General features: G+C 38.8%; 1 pseudogene; it reads left to right on the plus strand.

Moving 5' to 3' along the window:
• The first annotated feature begins 1,158 nt into the window (after nt 1-1,158).
• LOC126511291 (phosphoglycerate mutase 1-like) lies at nt 1,159-27,759 on the plus strand (annotated as a pseudogene).

Consider the following 27,759-nt stretch of genomic DNA (forward strand, 5'->3'; position numbering starts at 1 on the left):
TGCAGTCCATCCTTTAGGACCACTGAGATTAATTGAAGCCAATCATGTGGGGTATCCTTCTTGATTGAAGCCCATGTTCTGATGATTTTCCTAATAAAGGGTGAATGTTGGCCATAAGCCATTATTGCTTGTTTAATTTTTTTAGGTCACTCATACGTATTGGTTCCCATGTATATTTTTTGACTACCTTAGGATATTTAGTGCCAGATGGTCTTTTTGACGAGATTACTGGAAGGCAGTTAGAACTTTGGGTAAGCCATCCTGGAGTTTGGTATGTACCAATGAGGATAAATTTTGTCATTGTACCTTTTGTTCATCAATTTTGATAAATTTTTTAATCTTTTAAAATCTTTTTACCACTGCCTTTTTAAAAGTCTGGATCTCCTCTCTTCTGTTTTGTTCTAATGCCCTTATTGAGGATTTTAAGGTATGAAGTCTTTCCAGTAAATATAATGTCTCAATTTTGGACATAATTTTGATGGTGTACATATTACCTTATTGAAGAGACACCTATCCATTAATCTATTATAACTGTTTAGCAGATTCCAACTGATACATTTAACAGTATAAATTTTCTCAGACAATGTCTCAGCACCCTCTGTCACTGACTGGGTTTTGTCCATCAAATTGGTCATTTCCTTTTTTAGAGTGCTGATTTTTCCTTTTAGCTGGTCATTATCAGTCTGTAAAGACTGTATCATTTTTAAAAGTGTCTCATTTTTGTCTCTATTATTAAGCCATTTTTTTTAAGGAGAGAATATGAAAGACAAAGCTAATCCCTAGAATTAAATACAGGGATAAGCCTTGCATAATACCATCCATCGTAGAAGTAAAAAAGCTGTTGAACTCTTGTATCATTAAATTATTTGTAATCTTGACCTTATAAATTATAAATTTGACCTTATAAATTTCACCTGTAATGCATTGGAATAGGTTCAATAACTGTTACCAGCCAGTAGATGTCACAGTTGTAGCCGCATGGCCGGCTTCAACAGTTCAAATTGGTTTTAGCGCATTAGATACTTAAAAAATAAGCTTAAATTAAAAGCAGTTATTTAGTGAAAATCAGACTGTGCACTCCGTCAAGATCCCTGACTGGGTAGCAGCAACACAGGGACAGCAAGGCAGCAATGCTGACAGGGATATCAGGGGAAGCCCATGGCCCACCTGTGCTACCATGGAGCACTGGTGAAGCTGGACCCAGAGTGGCTCCCCCGAGGCCAGAGTCTGCTACAGAGCCATCACGGGGATGATCAGTGGCCAAATACCAAAATGTACCACAAAGAGCCCAGTGGTAGCTGGATGGAGCCACAGGGGTCCCGAATCCCAAAGCCCCACATTGGGAGTCAACTGCTGAAGGTCATGGGTCAAAGAATCCCAAGCTAACTCCAAACCATAATATATTATATATATAATAGGGAGCAAACAGAAATAAGAAATCCAACCTCAGTTGTGTTCCCCATCATCACAGGGCAGAGGAGAATTCTTTCTGAGGTTTGCCAAAGTGAAAGTTGGGGAGAATAAGTAAAGGCAGCTTCTTAGCATGCTCTCATACCTAACTCCTGAGAGCAGGAAGTGTGGTGAAAATGCAAAGGAAACAATCGTCTTAAAGTGATTATTTGGTAGTGATGGGTTCCAAGTTAAGCCTTTCTAAGAGTTTCTTTTTCCAGATTTCTCCAATGCCTTCTCATGCTTTTGCTCATCCTCTAACATCCACATCGGACAATTCTTTTACACACTCCTATTTTTCCTGAAAGAATAAAAAGCCAAAGCAGTTCTTGGAAATATCTTCCAGTCCTCCCACCCACATCCCCCATTAAACAGTGACTGTGTGCAGAAATATGAGTACCCTTGCATAATTCACAGCCCAGGGCCTTTGAGATTACACTGTCGCCACTCTCCAGGGGATTTTATTTGAAACTGTATTCTTATGGATGGACTGTAACCCCTCTGGAGCCACATGCCCAGAATAAGCCCTCGCTTCTCTAAGTGGTCTTGGCCATGGTGTTTTTTTAATAGCATCAGAAAAGTAACCAATTTAGACTGTCTCTTGGCCTGACTCCATTCGGTGCCCGAAGATTTCACTGGCAGATGTCCAGCACTCCTGACTTTGCCATCATCCTTTACATACTGCCCCTTCAGGAGCTTCAACCGTTGCTCCCATTGCCTTTCCTCACTAGCATTTTTCTGGAGCCTCCATGTAAGCCTCCACGATTTCATAACCCTTGTATTCTACATGCCTACAAAATAGCACCACATGAACAATAAAATTCTGCTGCTGGCTCAAGATTCTCCGCTACTGTCGTCATGAAAGGTCACTGTGTGGCTGCTTAGAAAAACCTGGGAAAACATTTTTCTTGGTGTCCCTATTTGTGCAGCACATTCCTACAGTGGCACTCTCTTTCAGGTATTCCTTTATAAATGAAAGCTTTTTGAAAATGGTACATGCACAGCCTGAAGCCGTTGATCAGGGAGCACTTACTTGAAGGTGCCTTTTATATTGTCAGAGTAAAATGTGTAAGGATTCTCTTTAATGGGACTGATCTCATTAACAATTACACCCATTTTGCAGCACTAACTTTGAATACAACTTTAATTTAGTTCACATTCTTCTTTCTTACCAAACTGAATGTTTCCCCCCTCTTATTTATGTATTTATTTATTTATTTATTTATTTATTTATTTATTTATTTATTTATAGAAATCTGGTTAACTGTAGTAAGTAGTAATGACACAGGCTAAATTCTATGCTGTCATGAAGTTTTATCTAACAAATTATTTATGCCATTACTTTTGAACCCAGCCTTACTCCAGCTATCAGGACACAGACAAGACACAGTTAGAGTCTGTAATTGGAATTTTCCTTGGGCTGCCTACCAGCTCTGAAACAAAGACACAGCGACTTATTATTACTTATGAATGCTCAGTCTTAATTGAGGCACTTCCCACTAGCTCTTTTAACTTAATTTAACCTGTTTCTATCATCTACATTTTGCCTCAGGGCTTTTTACCTTTCTTTCATTCTGTATGTCCTACTTTCCTTCTTCCTCCCTGTCCATCTATCTGGCCCCTAGCATCTCCCTGTCATTTCTCTTTTTTCTTCCCCTTTTCCCGCAGGCCTAGATTCCTCCTCCTACTTATTCTGTCTGCCTGCCAGCCCCACCTATTCCTACTCTGTGTACCTATTGGCCACTCAGTTTTTTATTAGACCAATCAGGTACCTTAGACAGGCAAGGTAAAATAGTAACACATCTTTAGCTAGTTAAAAAAAAATTCTGTTCTGCAACATGAATTCCCTCTAATCCAATTTCTTCCTGACTAAAGTCTGATGGGAAAAAATAGTCTTTTATCCTGTCACTTATATTATTTTAATAAAACGCTGGCCAGTAGACAGGCAGAAAGTATAGGCAGGGAAGCCAGGCAGGAAGTAGATGCAAGGCAATGAGAACAGGAGAATTCTGGGAAGAGGAAAGAATCAGTTTGCAGTCGTCACCTAGACACAGAGGAAGCAAGATACAAATGACTTGCTGATAAAAGTACCAAGCCACATGGCTAACATAGACAAGAAAAATGGACTAATTTAAGATGTAAGAATTAGTTAATAAGAAGCTTAGGCTAATAGGCCAATCAGTTTATAATTAATGTGGATCTCTGTGTATTTTCTTTGGGAAGGAATGGCTGTGGGACTGGGCATGACAGAAATCTCACTCAACAAATGGTGCCAACATGGATAGCCGCATCCACATAAAACCCAAGAGAGCTTGGGAAATAATTCTAGTCACAAAAGAATAGAGTTAAGCACTGCTTATTGGTAGTAGCATTTTCTCGAGTGAGCTCTGTTTGCTAGAGGTAAGGACTCTCATTTAAGAGAGGCTTCCTGATTCAGCTTTAGCTATGAAGCCTTGTAGCTATTTTAAGAGGCTCTGCCACCAAATACTTAAATGGTGTTTATGAATTTCCAACAGCATGTTTCTTGGTGGTGTCAGGGACTTTGAAACTCCATAGAGTTGTGGCAATAAACATAGCTCCCACAAGTATCTTTGCCCTGAATATAGACTCTCATAAAACTAAGGAATGAGATGGATCCAGTGGTCAAAGCTATGGCTTTAATCCTAGCCACATTGCTTAGCAAATTAAAGACTCATGTGATCAGAAAAAGAGAGATACAGTAAAGATAGATTCAAAGATGAAGAACACCTCTAAATGGTTTACAGTATGTTTAAAAATATATGTATGCTTGGAAGAGAAAGAAAAAAGATAAAGTCTTTAAAATAAAAAAGAAAGAGAGTAGTTGGGTGTGGTGGTACACCTTAATCCCAATGCTTGGGAAGCAGAGGTAGGCAGATCTCTGTGAGTTCAAGGACAACCTGGTCTATAGAGTGAGTGCCAGGCAGCCAAAGATACATAGAGAAACCTAGTCTCAAAAAGTTAAAAATAAAAAGAAAAGAAATAGAGTTTAAAATAAAGCTATGTAAAGATGAAAAATACACAGAGAGTCTGGATACTGTATCTTATTGTGTTGTCTTTGAATGATATGACTGCTGTGGAAGGAGCAACAGCTGCTAAAAGACATTTGATTATAGATGCCACTGGATTAATCCAATATATGTATTTTGAAAATGAATTGAATTCAAAATTTAAGTCAAAAGATATATTACTCTGGAGAAGAGGTTTTGTTTCCACAGGAAATGAGAGGCTGTGGATTCATTCTGAATTAATAAAAATAAGGTTTGATCAAGGAAGACCTCCTGAGACATTTCTGATAAAAACAGATGGTCCAGATGTCTGCATTCTACATCCAGAATAGCTTCAAGATTGCTGGCTGAGATGATCAAACCTCACAGAATTTTCCAGTCAGAACTTGACCATAATCTTAAATTTTCTTTAGGTCCCCATAAGATTATCAGTGCCCCCAATCAGGAGGAAGTAGCCTAGAAAAACTACACCTGCATTCCCCCCAAAATAGATTATGGATATTTATCTTTGTTTAAAGTGTTGCCTGCAATATGTTATGGATAATGGTCTGGACAAAAAACTAAACAAAAGATATCAGAATCAGAGTTCTTGTTTTAAACCAAGTGGGGGGGGAGTGCTGTGGGACAATAGTATTTTATCCTGTCACTGGTATTATTTTAATAAAATGCAGATTGGCCAGTAGCCAGATAGGAAGTATAGGCAGGGCAACCAGGGAGGAAGTAGAGGTAGGGCAATGAGAACAAAAGAATTCTGGGAAGAGGAAAGAGTCAGTCTGCAGTCGTCACCTGGACACAGAGGAAACAAGAGGAGAATGCCTCACTGATAAAGGTACCAAGCCATGTGGATAACATAGACAAGAATAATGGGCTAGTTTAAGATATAAGAATTAGTTAATAAGAAGCTTGGGCTAATAGGCCAATCAGTTTATAATTAATATGGACCTCTGTGTGTTTTCTTTGGGACTGAATGACTGTGGAAGCAGGCAGGACAGAAAACCCAGTCAACAACAGTGTTTACTATCTGCATTTTTATCAGAACTCGGGCCTTCCGGACTCTCATGAGAATTGCTCATTAAAATCCATTTTCGGCATTCTTGGGTTCCTATAGCTTGCAGCTAAGAATTCTTCCTATGCTGGTTTGTTTTATATCAAGTTGACACAAGCTATAGTCATCTGAGAGGAGGAAACCCCAGTTGAGAAGATGCCTCAATAAGATTGGACTATAGGCAAGTCCGTAGAGCATTTTCTTTAATTAGTGATTTATGGGGGAGGGACCAGCCCATGGTGAGTGGTACCATTCCTGGCTTGGTAGTCCTGGATTCTATAAGAAAGCAGGCTAAGCAAGCCATTAGGGGCAAGCCAGTAAGCACCAGTGCTCCTTGGCCTCTGCATCAGCTTCTGCCTCCAGGTTCCTGCTCTGCCTGAGTTCCTGTCCTGACTTCCTTCAATGATGCAATGGAAGCATGAGTGAAATCTTTTCTTCCCCAAGATAATCTTAACTAGGATACTTTCTAAATCCCAGTTCTAGAGTCTCTAAGGATCACATGATTGGTCTCTCTGACATTCTTTTTTTTTTTTTCCCAACGGTTACTTCTATTGTCTGTGACAAAAATACCCTAACCACAGTGGTTCTCAACCTTCTTAATGCTGCAACCGTTTAATACAGTTCCTCATGTTGTGGTGACCCCTCCAACCATAAAATAAATTTCATTGCTACTTCATAACTGTAATTTTGCTACTGTTATGAATCATACTGTAAATATCTGTATTTTCTAGTGGTCTTAGTTGACCCCAGTGAAAGAGTTATTTGGCCTCCAAAGGCTTACCACTCATAGTTTGAGAACTGCTGTCCTAACAGAAAAGAGTTAACACACACACACACACACACACACACACGGCTTAGGGATGCCATGTTTGGGGAAAGGATTGCTGCTGAAATTGCATTGTGTCCATAGTGGCAGGAACATGAGGTAGACACCTCAGATCTTAACAGGCTGAGAAAGCAGAGAGCTAGACCAGAAGCAGAAAAAGGCTCCAACCTTCTAAAGCCTGGTTCTGGTGATCTGCATTCTCAGTTGGCCTCATAACTCAAAGCTTCTACAACCTTCCCAAGCAGTGCTCCATGTAGAGATTACATGTTGAGACACATCTGTGGGAGGCATTTCACTTTTAAACCATGATATTAAACCACCAGGAAAATCATGCCAAATGATTTAACATTTGGTACTCTTTTTTAAAATTTCTAACTTTCTTACAGAAGACAATAATAAATAATCAGTTTTACATCTAGAGAAATTCAGGCATCATGCTTGCATAGTTCATCCATTCAGATATGCCACCAAAACATGTATAATTTAATATCAGCTTGAATGAAAGAGCTATTTAGAAACATTGGATTTAATGATCTCATTCAAAGAGGGATTCACTCAATACTTTTTGCTTTTCTAAGGCATCACCCTGGGGATTCCATGGATTCTAAGGTTATAGTTTCTAAGCTCTGAAGCCCCAAGAAAAGAAGCACAAATCAAGAAACTTAAATTACATGCTATTGTTTAACTTTTAAAAGTAAGAATTTTTAGAAAGAAGAGGAATAAATGTACTAAGAAACAGTAGCCTTCAATCCTCCTAGTGCTATGACCCTTTAATCCAGTTTGTCATATTGGGGTGACTCCCAACTATAAAATTATCTTGTTGCTACTTCCTAACTTAATTTTGCTATTGCTATGACTCATAATGTAAATACCTGATATGCAGGATTGATATGTGATCCTTGTGGGGGTCGTGTAGGTTGAACACTACTGGTTTAGAAGTCATACACCGGAAATATAGTCATGATTCGCTTGGAAAACAGTGCAATTAGAGTTTTGATTGAAAAAATGAAGCCCAAGACAAACGACTCTGAATGCAGATGTGCTGTTAGGTTGGGTAAGAATGTCCAAAGAGCAAGAATGGAATTCCCACGGGGTATGAGAGTTATAAGTTGACTTGCGAAAAAATAAATGGAAAATTTCCCTCTAGAATGTTCTCTATCAAGATTCATTTATTGTGTCCAGGTTCCTCACTCCCAATTTCAGTTTTAATTAAGAATTTTTCCCCCAGCTGGAGATTAGAGTATTCAATCGTAGAGGACTCCATGACTCTGAGATGTTTTGGTTTCACTGTTAAGTGAAATCTATAAAAGTGAACTTGTGGTCCTCTGTGACCCCTTGTAGAGAACAATATGAGGATGTGCTCCCTTTGAATGGCTTACACCCTTTTACCTAACCCTAGCTCTTAGTAATAATTATTCTCCTGAATAATTTGGAGAGTCATGCGAAATGTTAACCTGTGAAAATATTTCGTGCTATATGCCACATGTGGTTTCATAAAATGTCTACAGAAGGTCTATATACATCTTCAGTACATGTCTTAAGACTCAATAACTAACAGTGTCTAGTGAACACATACCAATAGCAGTGTTAGTCACTGCTTTCTAAAACTAGCTAGTGTGCATTCTGAAACCTATGTGAAGCATCAGAGGCTTGTTTAACTTTACCACAGAGGCAGTACATTCAAGGCTTCTATAAGGTCAATGCTACATCATGACATTTAATTTTAATGGCAGAGAAACTAAATGCTAAATGGTATTACTTCAGGCGCAACATACAGCTAGTCATTTGTTAAATGTCAAACTATGACTCCCTCTAAATTGAAGCATATCAAACATGATTTAAGGATGCTATTAGCTAACTACATTATAAGCTTTCAGGCCAAGTCCCATTAAAAAATGATTTATACATTTATTTTAAAGGCATCTTTCAAACACTTTCATATTCACCAATTTAAATAAATATGCTTTATAATATATAGGGACATCTTGCAGTTATTAATATGACCCAAATTCTTACAGTTACTCCCAGACCTAAATATTTAATCTCATCATATAGAATGAAACCTTCTTTACAGTATGTTATTTTCCCTAATCTTGTGCCCAAGGTTACATACAATTTAGAATGCTCACTTATCTATGGCTAGAGATAGAATTTAAATGCAAAAACATTGAATTCTATTCATGCATTGTTAAAAATTCAGGTTTCTTAAAATATGATTTAGAAAATTTCACAATTGTTATGTTGACAATAACTTGTATTATCTATTCACATTACATATATATGAAAACCATGCTTGTCATTCTAAAACATTGACACTAATAGCAAATAAAACTTATGTAATCAGCATTCATTTAACACCCTAAGTCATTTCCTTTATATTTTTTCATTTGTTCAATATTTAAAATTTAAAAATGAGGCTAAAGAGATGACTCAGCCATTAAAGGCTAGACTCACAACCAGAAATATAAAATTTAAAAATAAATAGCAAAGTAAATGCTTCATTTATCTTACTTATACTTTTCTTCCTGAAGTTTTCATTACCGAAGAGATACTGAATGTCTCTAAACCAGGACCAAAGGACCAAGCAAAGATGGAAGACAGCATCCATAATAGACAACCTAGAATAGTTGGCCCTTGGTCACCTAGGGTGTGGTCAATGTAGTCCTCCTACTTTCCCTTCCTGAGGAAATTCTGACAGAAGAAAGGGCAGTTAAATTAGGACTCCAGAAAGATATACTATTACCTAAGTACTCAGAGACTATTTGCAATTATACCAGACAGTAATCTTGAAACTTAACCATCATTTTACTTTTACAGGATCCTATAGAAAGAACATTGCCTCTATGACAGCTGGAAGCAATTCTAGAAGATGACATCCCCTCTCCCAACAAAGTTTGTCCTCAGGGTTAGGAACATCAATTAGGGTTTGATTATAATTGGTATAGGGTTGGGGAATTGGTTGGAAATGATGTAGGCACAGGGATCTCTTTGGAAAAAAACAAAAATTGGATGGAATAATAGATTAGTGTGAGCTCACTCACACTAATAATAATAGTAATAAAGTAAGTACTTGTGAGCTATTTATAGGCAATTTACATTGGTATAGATTCTTGTACATTGATACAAATTCAAATTATATTGAATATGTTCCTATTTCTGTCTACAATATTGGTATACCTAGCCAAAGTTATTTTGTCATATTGTATGCATGCATGCTTCTACCTCTGCTTAAGACATTATGTATATTGATCGCTTTTAGGATATACTTATTATATTGCACTATACATTTTGACCTATGATCAAAATACTTATACATTCTTTACACTTTGAGGTCATTGTCCTCATTTGTTGCAAGTTGTTTAAAGATTGTTTAATATCCTAATATGAAGTCTTAGTCTTTAAGCTATGAAGATATTAAGAATTATATATCAATAGTCATCCGTGTTTGTCATGCTTATAGTTAGACTAATCAGGTTCTTTAGATAAATAGAGATTGTATTCTGTATAGATAGGTAATATTTAGCCACTTCAAAGAGCTGTAGAATATGACATTTAAATAACTTAGGGTTCTGTTGACATGAGACACGATTGATCCTGGCAGCACCTATCTACTCCTGAGAGAGAATGTTGAGCACCAAAAGCACTCCACTTGGAGCTTTTCTTTTTGACAAAACTAGCCATTTGGGCAAGAGACTATTCTTGCCCGGACTGCTTGATGTTATGCTGTATGAACTGGACATGCAGGACCCACAGAAAAATGGCTGTTGAACTTGCCTAAACGTGAACCATTTCTTCAGGTTTGCTGCTTCATGAAAGAGTCTGCCAGACGTTTTGCAGAACACAGAAGAAAGTGACTGACAAACTGCTAATAAAGGCAGAACTGTCTTTGAAATTTGCTGCTTCATGGAAAAGTCTGCTGGATACTATGGGCCTGTGAGCTGAAGACGAATGCCCCAATGATACAGAAGAACTTTGAGTGACTGTCCAGGCAGCTAGATGTCTCTGTCAATTCTAGAGTGTTGGAAATTGCTTACACTGTACTTCTTGTTTACTTAGGTAATATTATATCCTTCTGGAGTCTTTGATGGAGTTGAAGAATAGATAGTTATAATTATAGTTTTCCTTAGTTATAAAAGATAAAGTAGGTATAAATATTGTAACTGATTCTTGCTTGATACTTATCTTGTTATTTGTAATTTTATTATGTTAAAGTTAAAACCTTCCTTTTTATTTAAACAGAAAAGGGGAGGTGATATGGAATTCCCCTCTGTATGCTGTGATTACCATTGGTTAATAAAGAAACTACTTTGGGCCTAAAGCAGGGCAGAGTAGAGCTGGGTGGGGAAAATAAACTGAATGCTGGGAGAAAGAAGGCAGAGTCAGTGAGAAGCCATATAGCCCTGCCAGAGACAAACCCCAGAACCTTATATGATAATTCACAGCCTCATGGTTACATAGATTAATGGAAAAGAGTTAATTTTAAGATATGAGTTAGCCAGAAATACGCTTAAGCTATTGGCCAAACAGTATTGCAAACAATATAGTTTTTGTGTGATTATTTTGGGAGTCTAGGAGGCTGGGAAATGAACAAGCAGCCTCCTACAACAGTCTTTAGATACAGTAGAAAAGTAGTTTCCAACTAAATTGAGGTATTTTGAGACAAAATTTGATTTTATTTGATTTTATTCACATAAGCCTGAGTTGAAAGATATAATGCATGCCTGTAAATCTACAGCTAATGAGATGTGGCAAGCTTGTATGCCCACCAAAATTCATGTTGGTTTTATAAAGACAGAAAAAATGTTGATTTCTAAAAATTCTGGGTTTGAAAAAGCATACTCAGGAAAAGCTGACCTTCTTAGAGATCCTTTAGGAACTACCGCAGACCAGGAAAATGCAAGTAGGTGTAACTGATGCTTCTGTCCTCATCTACTGGTTTTAGAGCACTGTTGCTTTCATTTATTTTAAATATAGAATTTTTCTATTAAAGTTTACCTTTTTAAGCATTCCTTAGAAAGAGCTCTAGTACTGGGGGTGAAAGAGGAACAGAACTGTAGTTATAGAGCCTACAACCCATGTGGTTGGAACCCAGTGGTTCCAAGGTCCTCACAGATGTTACCTTCTTTAGAGGATGATAAAATTATCTCAAATCTAAAAGTATTGAAAATTTTCAAATAAAAAGTCCAACAGATAATGCAAATTAATCAGATACACATGAAGACAAGGTAGTATAAGTGACAATCAACAAAAGTTACAAGCACAGACCCAAGAGTGTTGAGATAAGAGTCATCATGTGAGGGTCTATGTACTTCTGCGCATGTTCATGTGTGTATGTGTGCAGGGGGTGCATGTTTTATGTGCATGTGTGTGAGAAGGCCAGAGTTCAACTTCAGGTATCCTTCTCCAGCATCCACCCAAGTGGTTTAATTGAGAAAGGAGCTCTCACAGACTCAGCGCTCATCTAGTAGGCTAGGCTGAATGGCCCACAAGTTTCCAGGCATTCACCTGTTTCTGCCTTCCCAATTCTGGAATTACAAGTGTATGACACCCTGCCCTGCTGTTTTTATGTGGATTCTGGGAATTGAATTAACATCTTCATGTTTGTAAGGCAAACACTTTACCAACCAAGTTATCTCCTCCCCACCCCCACTCGACTCATCATTTTTAAGGGCATAGAAAATATTGAAAAGCTCAGAAAGGATTCGGAATTATTTTCTTCTTTTATTTACATTTTAGAAACGTGTTTGTGTGTAGGCAAGTACACATGACTGCAGGTCCACTCAGAGCTGGAATTACGGGTGAAGGTGAAGTGAGCCTCCTGATATGGGTCCTGGGAACTGAATTTGGGTCCCTTGGAAGAACAGTCATCATTTTTAACTGCTGGGCCAGTTCTCTAGACCTGAAACTATTTATTTAAAAGTAATAAGTTAATTAAAGAGTCTCATAAGTCTTAGACAACTGAAGTCAGCCAGAACTACTTTTGTGAGTTTTGCTTTGTTTAAGCTAACTAGAAGACAGAAGAGGTAACCTACGGAGATAGGCAGCCTCGGGTGAGTGGACTGAAGTCAGCATTAATAGAAGTGGAAAAGCTGAACTGACAAAATGGTTGACTGAAAGGCTGATTAACATATGCAGTAATTTCCTTGACAAATTATTTCAGGATGGGCTTGCTAGGGTAGGGAGGTTATATGTAAACTTCCAAGAATCAGATATTTCTGGCCTGAAATTTTAAAAATGAATCAGGATACTCTTCTATATAGTCCCTAGAAGATAGGAAAATCAGCCGGACCATGGGAGATATGAGGACACTGGGGAATGGTGGGAACAGAGTTGAGTGAGGGGAGAAGAGAGTACAAAATTATGAGCCATAAAACTGTAACACTTTGTCTTTTCAGTGATATTTAAAAGCTTTGAAGGAGTGAGGTCCTGCATTCTCAAAGGTCCATCTCACAGTGCCCATCTTTTTATCAAATAAAGCATGCATTCATGCATACCCTGTTGGAGATCTCAGAGCTTTCCTTATATATAAGACCTAAGGTCCCAAAGAATTGAAGGACCCTAGCTCTTTGGAGAAGTAAAAAGAACACCTAACGATCAGGTTTCAAAGGCAAACTCTGTTCACCATGTTTGATGTCCCAGTGTCATATTTATAATAGTTTTCGATGCAACTATGGTCCAAATGACTTTATCTCTGTCAGGTTCTGATTCAACGGGTTGGAGAAATAGACACTGCTCCAGGACAAGGGGAGCAGTGTAGTCACACTGAGTCAAGGGCAAGGGGAGCAGTGTAGTCACACTGAGTCAAGGGCAAGGGGAGCAGTGTAGTCACACTGAGTCAAGGGCAAGGGGAGCAGTGTAGTCACACTGCTCTAGGACAAGGGGAACAGTGTAATCGCACTGAATCAAGGAGAGCCTACAGTGAAAAGAATGCTTTGCTGTTTTTCTTTCCTTTTGTTTTTGGCTTGTTTGTGTAAGGGTCTCTATATTTAGCCCTAGCTGTCCTGGAACTCACTACATAGACACAGTCTGGCCTCAAACTCATGGGGATTTCCCAAGGCTGGGATTAAAGGTGTAGGCCATCACACTTGGCTGTTTTGTCATTGTTGAAATTGATACACTTACAGAGATGAACAAAGGTAAGGAATATTCTGTTACAAACTGACAACATTGTCATCTCAAGGAGAGGATCAACAAGTGATAACGCTTTATTCACGTGTGTTCAGCTGATGTGACACAAGCCTGTCCTACCTTCAATACATTATTCTTGGCAGCAAACTTTGGCGAATGTAAATGCCGTGGTGGTTGTACATTTATCATCAAAAGTTACATCCATACTCTAATGAGTTAGCCTAGCGAAGAGCAGATAGTGGGAAGAAAATGTCCAAGTCTATGTACCGACATCATAGCTTCGTTGGGGAAGGAAATCCCATGAAGCAATGACTTTGCTGACTTATCCACAAAATGGTTTTATAGTTTCACAGCTCACAGATTGTTTTCACCGGATACATGCAGGCTTCTAATGCTGAGTTTCACTTTCAAATGTCAAAGCCACTTTCAGGAAATAAGCACAGCTTGGTCTGTTACCTTTGATTGTAAAAAATAATCACACCTTCAGTTAACAATGATGGATACAAAGGCATTCTCTGGTCTCTGCACCAAGAACCAGTCATATCTACTGTCCTAGGAACTCTGGTTTAGAATTTATGACTCAGTATTTGCAAAGAATTTGATCAGGTGTCCATTCCTACTAGGTAGGAACTGTAGTCATTCCAATCTATAATAATACTTTAATTAATACTACTTTGTTCGTTCTCTGTCTACCTCTCTGCAAATGTTAATATCCTTCATCTCCATCTCCACCAAAGGAATTTGAGACAGACATCAGATTTACATATGCAGATCTTTCCTGCAGCATACTGTGTAGACGCCACTTTTTCACTGAAGTGTGTTATTGTGACTCACTTTTCTACTCTTCTTCAGTACACAACACACAGACTGCAGTATCCAGGTGTTTTTTCCCTTGCATTGTGCATCCAAGCTTGATAGGACTTTCTTCAGGGTTCATCTCAAAAATCATGCTTTTGACAATCATCTTCCCATCTTACCTTTGCCCATCTCTGCCTTCTTCGCTTAACTGCCTGACAATAACACAACCATGTTGTCCTGGTTGGTTTTCTGTCAATGTGAAACAAGCTAGAACCACCGAAAAGGAGGAAACCAGTTGAGGACCCCCTATCCCCGCCCCGCTGCAGATCTGGCTGTAAGACCTTTTCTTAATTACTGATTGATAAGGAGGGCCCAGCCCGTTGTGGGTAGTGTCATCTCTGGACTGATGGTCCTGGGATCTATAAGAAAGCAAGCTGAGTGAGCCATAGGAAGCAAGCCAGTAAGCAGCACCCCTTCATTGCCTCTACATGAGCTTCTGCCTCCAGGTTCCTGCCCTACTTGAGTACCTGTATTGACTTCCTTTGATGAGGAACAGTGCTGTGGAAGTGTAAGCCACAAAACCCCTTCCTCCCTAAGTTGCTTTGCTCATGGTGTTTCATTACAGCAACAGAAACCCTAATGAAGACAGGTGTTAGGATGTCCCAAGCCCCATGGACATCCAAAGACAACTTCCTCAGATAAGAGAGCAAAGGCAGCCATTTACCATACATTAACTCCAAACTTTGTATTTCTAGACCCCACTAAGTCATTTGGGAAATCATGGATATGAAAGCCCTTTGATCTTACAGCATCATCCTAGAAGACAAATGGCTGACCCACTGTATTTCACTACCCAATTTCTCAAGACAAATGAGTCACTAAAGAAAATTAGCTACAGTCTCCAGATGATGAAAACAGATTTTTTTCAGCATTGTGCCTCTTTGAATACATATGACTTTTGTGTATTGAATACATATGACTTTTGTGTATTGTGTATTTGTTTCACAGCTTTAACATTAGAATTCACTGAAAATCTTTTCTTCAGAAGGTATTTGGCTTTGGGGTTATTTTTATTATGTTTCTTTGCAAGTGATAGGTTTTTAAAGTGTTTTTATTTGTTTCAAGTCATAAGTCATTCTATTTAACCAATTAACCATTTAATTTAAAACAGGCCTTTCTCATACAATATATTCTGATTGTGGGTTCCCTTTCCCCAATGCTTTCCAGATCCTCTACACTTCTCCACCCACCCAAATCCACTGGGTGTACAAACCACTCAGAAGTCATTTTGAATTTATTGATGTTGCTTTCGGAAATTACATTTTTTTCTCTGTCTAAATTATTTGAAAAATGATAAAAATGCATTTGAACTGTTTAATCATTTCCTTTTAAACTTAACTAAGTACACACTTGAAAACCATTTTGTTCTTTTTCTGTGATATTTAACTATGCTTGATGTTTTTGTAAAAGAATTACACCAAAACATTTTTTTTATTATTAATTAAAACTTTCCCATTTATTTTACATCCCAATTGCAGATTCCCCTCACTCCTTCCCCTCCCATCCCCCCCCCCAGTCAATAAAATCATGGGCTTGGCACATCAAACTGAGCTAGGACCAAGCTCCTTCCCTTGCATCAAAGCTAGGCAAGCCAATCCAGCATGGGGAATAGGTCCCCAAAAGCCAGTTTAAAAGCCAGGGCCAGTCTTAATCCCACTGCTAGGAGCCCCACAAGCAAACCAAGCTAAACAACTGTTGCACACGTGTAGAGGGCCTAAGTAGGTCCCATGCTGGCTCCCTAGCTGTCTGGAGCTCACTCAGGTCAGCTGTCTCTGTGGGTTTCCCTGCCATGACCTTGACCCCCTGTCTCATAAAATCCTCTCTTCAGCAGAACTCCCAGAACAGAGCTGAGTCCAGTGCTTGACTGTAGCTCTCTGAATCTGCTTCCAACTGCATGAAGGCTCTCTGATGACAATTAGCATAGTCACCAACTTGATTACAGGAGATGACCAGATCAGGCACCCTCTCCACTACTGATTGGAGTCTTAGCTAGGGTTATCCTGTTGGTTTCCTGGGAGTTTTCCTGGCATCAGGTTTCTCCTTGATCCCGAAATTCCCCTCCCCCAATCAAGACATCTCTTTCATTACTCTCCCCCTCCAACCCCAAACTCTCATACACTGGGGATTCCTCATGTCCCTCACCCCAGTTTACTTACAATTATTTCTCCTTCCCAGGGAAATCCATGCACCCTTCTTTGGTCTTCCCTTGTTATTTAGCCTCTCTGGAGCTATGGATTGTAGCATAGTTACTCTTTACACCTAATATCCATGAGTACATTACCATGTTTGCCTTTCTGAGTCCTCACTTAGGATAATTTTTTTTTAGTTCCATCCATTGCCTGCAAATTTAATGATATCTTGCTTTTTACAGCTGAGTAATACTCCATTGTGTAAATGTACCATATTTTCTTTATCCATTTCTCGGTTGAGAGGTATCTAGGTTGTAACCAGGTTCTGGCTATTATGAATAATACTGCTATGAATATAGTTGAGCAAGTGTCCTTGTGATATGATTGAGTATCCTTTGGGTATACGTCCAAGATTGGTATAGCTGGGTCTTGAGGTTGATTGTTTCTCAATTTTCTGAGAAACCACCATACTGATTTCCAAAGTGACTGTACAAATTTGCAATCCTACCAGCATTAGAGGAATGTTCCTCTTACTCCAACATAAGCTGTCATCAATGGTTTTGATCTAGCCAGGTGTAAGATGGTATCTCATAGTCCAAAACATTTTTCCAAAGGGAAAGTCAAATCTCCAAAAGGAACACATGACTGCCTAAGTTTCATTTCTCTTGTGAAGTATCTTTGAATAATCTGTCATAATTTAAGGTGCTATTTTGACACTGAACAAAGGAAGAGATGATATGCACTTTCTAAATCTCTTTCATTTAGAAACTGGATAGCTCATCTTGATTTCAATAACTGTTTTCAACCAATTTACTTCTAGAAAATCACCTGCCTTCAATTTGTACATCATTTGAATTATAACCCATATGCTACATTTTCTACTTGGAAAGTTAGAAAGGTTTTCTCTCTCCTATCTCTATGGTCTCGTTATTTATGGCATGAAAGGGCTTCATTGTCATTTGGTAAGCAAACTGATGTGAGTAACAATTTCATCAGAAAGTCTCACTGTAACCATCATGGAGGCTTGCAGGTCTCTTTTTCTGTGGAATGCTAGGAGTTCCTTTACATCAAGGCCTTTTCTCCACTAACTTGATAACACTGTGGAATTTCGATGGGAAAACTCAAAAGTCTTTGTTTTCCACATTTAAGTGACTATGTTTATCTAAGAGCAAATAACATATGTATAGTTCAAACACTGCATCCCATAATATACAATAGTCTCAAGTCCAAGCTGGCATACTTCAGGCAGAGTTTGTAGGCATTGTGTGGCACGAGGGTACACTCTGGGTAGAGTGCACATACTATGTGTTTAGAACCAAGGCTGCAGTGAAGTTAAATGCAACACGAGCAAGTGATTCATTATACACTTAATTCTAGGTTAATATGTGACACTTCAGTTATGGCCTAAATGGCATCACAACCTACAATGTAAGAACCATACTTTAAGATGGCAATTAGCTTCATCTTCCCACTTCTTCCAACCTTTAAAGATTTTTCCCCATGGAATCTACTAGAGATTTTTTTTTTTTGTTTTTTGTTTTTTGTTTTTCGAGACAGGGTTTCTCTGTGTTGCTTTGGTGCCTGTCCTGGAACTAGCTCTTGTAGACCAGGCTGGCCTCGAACTCCCAGAGATCTGCCTGCCTCTGCCTCCCGAGTGCTGGGATTAAAGGCGTGCGCCACCACCGCCCGGCTACTACAGATTTCTTTAGCAACTATATACACTGTATTGTTATCTTTCATTATACGTTTCTGTCTTTGTCATACAAAACTGTAATTAGAAGATAGATGGATCAAAGAAGAGACAGTAGACAAAGAGCTAAATGCCATCCTGACTATCTTCAATGTAAAGACAACCTTGAAGTACAGGAAGTCTGTATTTGTGTTTGTAAAGCTTATGCAGTCACGGGTGGAACAATATTCTTGGCCCAGGCCCATCTCCATGGTTCCAGAACCCTTCCTTCTCTATATAGGGGCTACTCTCAGTGCTGTGTTCGTCACAATACAGTATCAATATATCACAACAGTATAGTAACTCTGAAAATGATAATTATTGGTGTCTTCTTGTACTTTGGGAATCCCTGTTCCTGGAATCCTGGTGCGTGCTAGCACTGGTGACCTCTTCTACCATCGAGAAGCCAGGTAGTCTTGGAAGGGAATGATCAACTCAGCAGCCTTGCCATACAAGATCTTACCAATGGACTAGAAAATGAGGCTCTGAGATTACGTCTATCAAAAATGGAAATTCAGAAATCTTTATTAAATAAATAAAAAATAAAATAAAATATGAATGAATAAAATGGAAATTCAAACACCAATAGCAAGTAGAATAAAACTGTTATCAAAGTTAGTTCTTCAAACAGTAAGCTTCTAGTTCCAAACATATATGATGTTCTTTTCTATTCCAAGGAATAGTTTCTTTACCAACAATTTTATTTTCCTTTCCATATTCTGGGACCAGGTTGTATTATGCATGTGTCCATTACATTTTGTCACTCTCCAAAGACAGAGCCTGAGACATGGATTCATGCACCAATGATTTACTGGGAAGGTCAACTGGGAGTAGAGAAGTGAGTCAGGAGAGGGGGAGGAAAGAAGATTAACTGTGAAAAAAGTCTGGGAAATGGTCTGGGAGACATTCTTTAGAGAAGACTTATGGTGTGTCAAGGAAGCAGCTGAAAAGTTTACGCACCAATTTCCTCCAGCTCTTGCGTCAGGGTTGCTGTGGGGCCTGTGAACAATCTGGTATTTCAGTCTGACACAAGCCTGGGCACAGCACCCTTTGATGACCACGTAAAATGGAATGGGATGTATGCTAGTCTTATTTGTAAACCTTTTCAGTGTTCATTGGATAACATTTCCTTGAATAGAAACTCGAAAGGCATGAACCACCTACAGCCTAGAGTCCATCTTCCAAACACTATCAATTATTGATGCTGCCAATCAGTATAAATTATTTTCTTAAGAGATTGCTGTGGGACAACGGTCTTGTATTAATAAAATGCTGATTGGCTAGTAGCTAGGCAGGAAGTATAGGCAGGGTGACCAAGCAGGAAATAGAGGCAGGGGAACAAGAACAGGAGAATTCTGGAAAGAGGAAAGCTCAGTCTATAGTCATCACCCAGACACAGAGGAAGCAAAATGAGGCTGACTCGCTGATAAAATGTACCAAGCCACATGGCTAACACAGACAAGAATTATGGGTTAGGATATAAGATATAAGAGCTAATAAGAAGCCTGAGCTTATAGGCCAACCAGTTTATAATTAATGTAGGCCTCTGTGTTTCTTTGGGACTGAATGGTTGCAGGACCAGGCAGGGTAGAAACCTTGGTCAACAGAATGGTACTAACATGGACAACTGCATCTACATAAAACCAGAGAAAATTTGTGAAGTAATTCTAGAAAAAGAACAGAGTTGAGCATGGTTTCTTGGTAGCAGCATTTTCGTGGGTGGGCTCTGTTTGCTAGAGGAAAGCATGTCTTATTTAAGAGAGATGTCCTGACTAAGATTTAACTGTAAAAACCTTGCAGCTCTTTTAAGAGGCCCCAATACCAAACACTTAAATGATGTTGATGAATAGCTGATAGCATGCTTCTGGTGGTGGCAGGGACCTTAAAACTCCATAGAACTGTGGCAGTAAACATGGCTTGGGCTGGTACCTCTGCCATGAGGCTAGACTCTCAGAAAGCTAAGGAATGGATTGGATCTAGCTGTCAAAGCCACAATTTCAATCCTAGCCATATTGCTTAGCAAATTAAAAACTCATGTGGCCAAAAACAGATACAGTAAAGATAGTTTCAGACGAAAAAGTCTCTAAACAATTTACAGTATATTTAAAAATATATGTAGGCTTGGGAGAGAAAAGAAAAAGGATAAAGTCCTTAAAATAATAAAAAATAAAGAGAACAGTTGGGTGTGGTGGCACATACCTTTAGTCCCAACACTTGGGAGGCAGAGGCAGGCAGATCTCTGTCAGTTCAAGGGCAGCCTGGTCTACAGAATGAGTTCCATGACAGCCAAAGACACACAGAGAAACCCTGACTCAAAAAACCAAAAATTAAAAAGAAAAAAAAATAGTGTTTAAAATAAAGCCATGTAAAGATGGAAAATACACAGAAAATCTGGAGATTGTATGTTATTGTGTTGTCTTCAAATTGTTTGATGACTGAGGAAGGAGCAAAAGCTGCTAAAAGACATTTGATTATAAATGCTGCTGGATTAATCCAACATGTGTATTTTGAAAATGCCTTGACTTCAAAATTTAAGTCAAAAGATGTTACTCTGGAGAGGTTTTGTTTTTGTTTCTACAGGAAATAAGAGGCTATGGATTCATTCTGGACTATAAAAATAAGGTTTGATTAAGTAAGACTTCCTGAAACATCTCTGACAGGAGCAGATGGCCCAGATATCTACATTCTACATCCAGAACAGCCTCTCCTCTCTGTCTGCTGGCTGAGATGATCAAGCCTCACAGAATTTTCCAGTGAGTACTTGACCATAATCTTAAATTTTCTTTAGGTTCCTATAAGATTATCAGTGCCCCCAATCAGCAGGAAGTAGCCTGGAAAACTATGCCCACATTCCCCTGAAATGGATTATGGATATTTATCTTTGTTTAAAGTGTTGGTTACAAGTTGTTATGGATAATAGAAAAAAAGCTAAACAAAGGATATTCGATTCAGAGTTCTTGTTTTGAAAAGCGGGGGTGGGGATGCTGTGGGACAATGGTCTTATATTAATAAAACACTGATTGGCAAATAGCCAGGCAGAAAGTATAGGTGGGGTGACCAGGCAGGAAGCAGAGGCAAGACAACGAGAATAGAAGAATTCTGGGAAGAGGAAAACTCAGTCTACAATTGTTACCCAGACACAGAAGAAGCAAGATGAGAACGTCTCGCTGATGAAAGGTACCAAGCCACATGGCTAATATAGACACATAGACACAAATTGTGGGTTAAGATGTAAGATATAAGAGTTAATAAAAAGCCTGAGCTTATAGGCCAACCAGTTTATAATTAATTATAATTATGTGTGTTTCTTTGGGACTGAATGACTGCAGGACTTGGTGGGACACAAACTTCTGTCAACAATAGATAAGATAAACATAATTTTTCTATGTATTTGGTCCCACATTCCCAACATGGAGGATGTTTGTCAAGCATTTGTTTGATTAGATCAGCAGTGGTAGCTATAACAGAAGTTCTTGGTATAAATGAAAGAAATGAGATGACTTTGTAGAACAGGGAACTAGGTTGGCTAATCTCTCTTCTCTCTCTTTCCTCTTTCTCTCTCTCCTCTGTCTCTCTCCTCTCTTCTTTCCCTTTCCTCTCTCTCTCCTCTTTTTCTTTCTCTCCTCTCTTTCCCCTCTCTCTCCTCCTCTCCTCTCTCTCTCCTCTTTCTCTCTCTCTCTTCTCTCCCTTGCCTCTCTCTCCTCTTTGTCTCTCTTATTCACAGTTTTTAAGACAAGAAAGAAAGAAAGAAAGGAAGGAAGGAAGGAAGAAAGAAAGAAAGAAAGGCTGAAGTGTTCAGTGTTAAGCCTTAGGATTGATACCTAAATACAGTAAAAATAAAAATAAATTAACAAATATATAACTATGTTCAAAACCTAGAAAAATATCATTTCTAAAGAATGAGAGTGTGGGGCTGAAGAGACAACTGGGCAGTAAAACACTTACTGCTCTCGCAGAGGACTCATGTTCAATTCCTAGCGCCCACTTCAAGTGGTTCACAGCTATTTGTCACTTCAGCTTCTGTGAATCTGATGCCTTCTTTGGCATATGTGAACACCTGCACTCATGTCCGCATATGTACACAAAGACATATACATAAACACGTAACTTCTTAAACAATTTTTTGAGATTATAATATGATTATATCACTTCCTCTTTCCTTTCTTCTGTCCAACTCCTTACATGTGCCCTTCCCGGCTTTATTTCAAATTCATGGTCTCTTTCACTTTGTTTATATAATAAATAAAACAACTAGACATATCAATAAAGAGATTGAAATTCTTAATAAGGTGATAAAGCAACTTTATCTAAGAAACATCTATGTGACACTCCATTCAATAATAACAGGATTCATATTCTTCTCCAGTGTGTATTTTTCTGCTGCAGATTTTAATGTAGGTCATAAAGTTAACTCAATAAATTTAAAAAGTGAAATTATACAATGCATTCTCAGATCAAAATTAAATTATAAATTATCAACAAAGGAAAATTTGGAAATCCACAAATAAGTAAAACAATGTTAACAAACAAATCAAAGAAAAATAATCCAGCAATTTAAACTAGAAAAATCATGCTCCAACTAAATGTTATAAATGAGAATGAAAATAGCATAATTTCCTACAAGTTTTCTATGAAAAAGGATAAAGGTTAACGCAAAAATAATTTCCATAAAAATAGAAAACAGTAGATGAAAGCAATGAAGTCAAAAGTTGGTTCCTTGAAAAGATAATAAAATTGGCACACCATTAGCTAGGGTGACTGAGAAAAACAAAAAGATAATTTCAGTTATTATTATACTAACTAATAATTATCAAAGAGAGGACATTATTTGCTAGTCTTCCAAAAATAAAACCATAGTAAGAGAACACTCCGAAGAACGAATTAGATAACTCAAGCAAGATGGGAAAATTCCAAAAAGATACATGTGCTAAAACTGACTAGCTAATAAAATTTAAAATTCAAATATATTTATTACAAGTAAAAACCTAGATTAGTTATTTAGAAATTTTTCATAATGAAAAGCACAAAATATACAATGCCTCTGGCAAATTCTAAGAAGTAATATCAATTCTTTATGAGCTCTTCCAAAATATGATTTAAAAAAGCACTATAACATTTTCTATAAGGCCCAAATCACCCTGATGTTCAAACCAGACAGTCATTATGAGAAAAAAATAAAGCAAACACCAGCATCTTTATAATAGTGGTAGAAAAATTTATAAAAAGTAGCAGCAAATCAGCAATATTTAAGAACTTTAAAAATACATACCAGGTGGTGGTGATCCCAGAAACTCAAGCTCGGCTCAATGTAAAGAAAATAAAGTCAGCCAACGCAAATACACTTGACAGATCTATGGAGTCATGTGCTAGTAGTGTGCCCCAGCACCGTGTCAGAAGGGGGTGCAATCACCCACGGGCTTACATTTGCTCTTGGAGTAAGGGTACGAAATCTACACCATGGAGGTGGCTCTATGATTCTGTGACTATACTACACTGTTGAGTGGCATTTTCATAAGCTAGTCTTTTGATATGCAAATTACATCTTTTTATGAATATGTTGAAAGATAATAAAGCATAAACCATTGATTTGACCATAGGTAATATTTACTGGAAAATAATGAACAGTTAAGGCATTTAAGTGGGATTCTGTACATTTTTATCACCACTCCTGACATCCAAAAGACTGAAGTGAAGTTCCAAAATCTTCAATTTATTAGCTATTCTCAAATCCTTGGAGTTTTAATTTAAATAAATTTAGCAAATGTATACTGCATACATACATAATACTACATGAAATCGAATACATGTATATATATATTTGATACTTGGGTAGATGAACACATAAAGCTCCATTGAAAACCTAGATTTAAAGCACATATATAATAATATCTACTCTTAATAATTATAATTTATGGGCAGTGATGATGTATACTTTTAATCCTAGCACTTGGAAGGCAGAGGTAGGTGGATCCCCAAGTTCAAGGCCAGTACAGTTTACAGAGTGAGTTCCAGGACAGCCAGGGCTACACAGAGAGACCCTGTCTCAAAAAAAAAAAAAAAAAACAGAAAGGACCCCAAAAAATGCCTAAAATACTGATAACTTCTTTTATGACAAACTTCAAATCACATGACTTAACCCCATGAGCTTTCTACTTCATTAAATATTGTCATTTATGAATTACCTAAAATTAACATCAACTATTTAAAATATATTTTATATGTAATTTTTATCTTTAGATTATCTGCATTAATACCAACTTCATGATATTAGATATCTTATTATCTGGATATAGTATGAAAATGTAAACTTTGGAGCCTCTCAAAAGTCCTGGGAAATTGTTATTTCATTACAATTTCTGTACCTGGAATCATGTATATGTAGATAATAAATTGTGCCCATCGATAGGAAAGCTATGGTCAAAGTGGTAGCTTTTTACTTTACTTGTGAGTAAATGGGGCTTATTTCTTCTGACCCTAACTCCAATGCTCTTTCAAACACCCTCAAGACCAAAAGCCACCCTTATGTAAGAATGGACCTTCAAGAAAGCTAGGTGGAATCATACATCTGAAATTGTTTCATAGCTTCCTTGGTCACGGGAAGGAGAGCCCAAGGAGAGTATGGTGTTAGGAAAGCCATGCCAAGCATTGAGGGGAAAGACCAGAGATCCAGCCACACATTCTGTAGACACATCTTGGCGTAGAGATCAGAACTGGGTTTTATCTGGGATATGCTACAAAGTCCTTGTGATCTTTGAATCATCCCACTGTGCAGTAAATCATTCAGCAACAAATCATAATTAATGTTCCACTTTCTCCCATGTTTTTAAAAATGCTTGTTAAACCCTTTTAGCCTCTGCTTTTTCCTTTTGCTGTGAACTGTCTAGACAGCCTTAGATCTGTGGCTCTAAGCCTCTTCGTGTTGGTTCCACTGCCAGATTGATGTTTTTATTGCCTTGTTCCATTTCTAATCAATCTCTAATTTTCAAAGGGCATTTCCTTACATGCTTGAACATTTTCTTTTCTTGCGTGTAGGAAGCGCTGGTAAATTTTCTAAACTTTCCTCTCTGCCTTTATCTTCAGTTCCATCAGTGACCACTTGACCTTTGATATTTTTCATGGGCTTCTGCTAAGGATGTTGACACTTCAGTGGGTCTAAGAATAATTGCTGGGCTGTGTAGTGGATGAGATATTTTGCACTGTGGGACATGCTGATATATCAGCAACAATTTTGAGAGGCATGAGATCATAACCTAACGAAGAAATGTCACACAGGATGACTTCCTTGGCAAGGTAACTGCCCTTTAGGGTTGTGTGAAGGTATGTTACTGACCTCATACATTTCTACTGAGTTGGGACTGAAAGCAGCATGGAAGACTCTTTTTGCCAGGAGAAATGTAGCTGATCTGTCTGTTGGGAAGTTTCTAGCATCCTGACTTCAGTTATTTGCTCAGTTTGATTTAAGCCTCAGAGAAGTTGAATTTCTCTATCCTCTCTCTCTCTTTCTCTCTCTCTCTCTCTCTCTCTCTCTCTCTCTCTCTCTCTCTTTCTCCCTCTCCTTCTTTCACCTCTCTCTCTCTTTCTCTCTCTCTCTCTCTCTCTCTCTCTCTCTCTATCTCACTCACAATCATTCAAAAAACTCTCTCTCTCTCTCTCTCTCTCTCTCTCTCTCTCTCTCATTCTCTCTCTCTTTCTCTCTCTCGTGTGTTTGTGCACACTGCATTCATGGGTGTGCACATGTGTGTTGCTGGTACGCACACAGAAGAGAACATCTGGTGTCCCACTCTATCATTCTCTTCCTTACACCTCCCAACACAGGATTTCTCGCTGAACCTGAAGCTTGCAATTGTAGCTAGGCTGGCTGACCAGCAAGCTCCCAGGGTCTACTGGTTTTCTGCCCCAAGTGCTGATAATACTGGCATGCACAACCATGTTTGGCTGCAATTGGGTTCTGGGGATTCTAACTAACGGTCTACTGCTTGCACAGGAAATGTTCTTGTTCACTGAGTCACCTTCACAGTCTCAAAGATGAATGTCTTTTTTGTTCAGCAATGATGGAATAGTATATTACCAAAGTGAATTAATGTTATGCAAAACATCACCAGAACATTTGTGCACACAGGCAAGTTGCCAGTAGACAAGGCAGAGTCCTACTGTTAAGTACTTTTGCTCAGAACCTTGAAAACATTTTATTTATTTATTTTTGTTTGTTTTTTAATTTTTTTATTGCACATCACTCCTTTATTATACTGATCTGGAAAGAGATTTAGTACGCCCAAAACAAGTTCTGAACCCACATGGTAGGGTCAAACAGCTGAAACATGATTCAGACAGTAAAAAAAACAAAACCCTGGACATGATCAAGGGGCACTTCCCCTCTACAAGACCAGGCGAAGGGATCCTAACACACAGTAAGAGACACTCCTGTCCCTTGAGGACAAGGAGCTTATCTCACTTGATATGAGGGATGGCTTATTTTCTGGTGACCACATAGGACTATTTCAATCACCACTAGAAACCTCAGAGGGGCTTTTGTGTGCTGATAAATATATGTACTTTTTTTTTTTGTTTTTGTAAAAGTAAATGTAACACATAGATTTGATAGGATTGATCCCAACCTTCTGGGGCCAGCAGCTCCTCTAGGGTCAGAGAAGAAGGTAGTATCTTCTAAATCATCTTTTAAATGCAGGCTGCTTTCACCTTCCACTGGAATGACTACAGCCCCTAGTTACCTAACCGCGGAAGAGTGCAGGACAGGCTCCAGGGACAAAACTTGGCTGCAGCATTTTACTGGTCAGATCACAGCATGGTTCCTCCTTGACGTCCTCCTAAAGCAGACCCTTGTAAACAAAGGATCGCCATGGCCGCCTACAAGCTAGTCTTCATCCAGCACCTGGAACTCGAAGAACCGCTTTAGCCTGACCTAAGCCTGGCCGGCCACAAGGAGGCAAAGCATGGCGAAGAGATGCTGGCTATGAATTCGACATCTGCTTCACCTCCGTGCAGGAGAGAGCAATCTGGACCCTCTGGACAGTCCTGGATGCCATTGACCAGATGTGGCTGCCAGTGGTCAGGACCTGGCGCCTCAGTGAATAACACAATGGGGTTCTGACTGGTCTCAATAAAGCAGAAACTGCACAGGTAAAGATCTGGAGTCGATCTTACGATGTCCCACCACCGCCAATGGAGCCGGATCATCTCTCTACAGCAACATCAGTAAGGATCGCAGGTACGCAGACCTTACCGAGGACCAGCGACCGTCCTGTGAGAGCCTGAAGGACACTATTGCCAGAGCACTGCCCTTCTGGAATGAAGAGATTGTGCCCCAGATCAAAGAGGGGGAAAGAGTCCTGATTGCGGCCATGGCAACAGCCTTCGGCGGGGATTGTCAAGCAACTGGAAGTCTCTCAGAAGAGGCCATCATGGAGCTGAACCTGCCAACAGGCATCCCCATTGTCTATGAATTGGACAAGAACTTGAAGCCCGTTAAACCCATGCAGTTCCTGGGAGATGAAGAGAGGGTACGGAAAGCCATGGACGCTGTGGCCTCTCAGGGCAAGGCCAAGAAGTGA

The sequence above is a fragment of the Alexandromys fortis genome, unplaced genomic scaffold (genome assembly GCF_014885135.2).
Source record: "Alexandromys fortis isolate MF-2015 unplaced genomic scaffold, M_Fortis_MF-2015_v1.1 scaffold_97, whole genome shotgun sequence".
In the NCBI taxonomy this organism is placed as follows: Eukaryota; Metazoa; Chordata; class Mammalia; order Rodentia; family Cricetidae; genus Alexandromys; species Alexandromys fortis.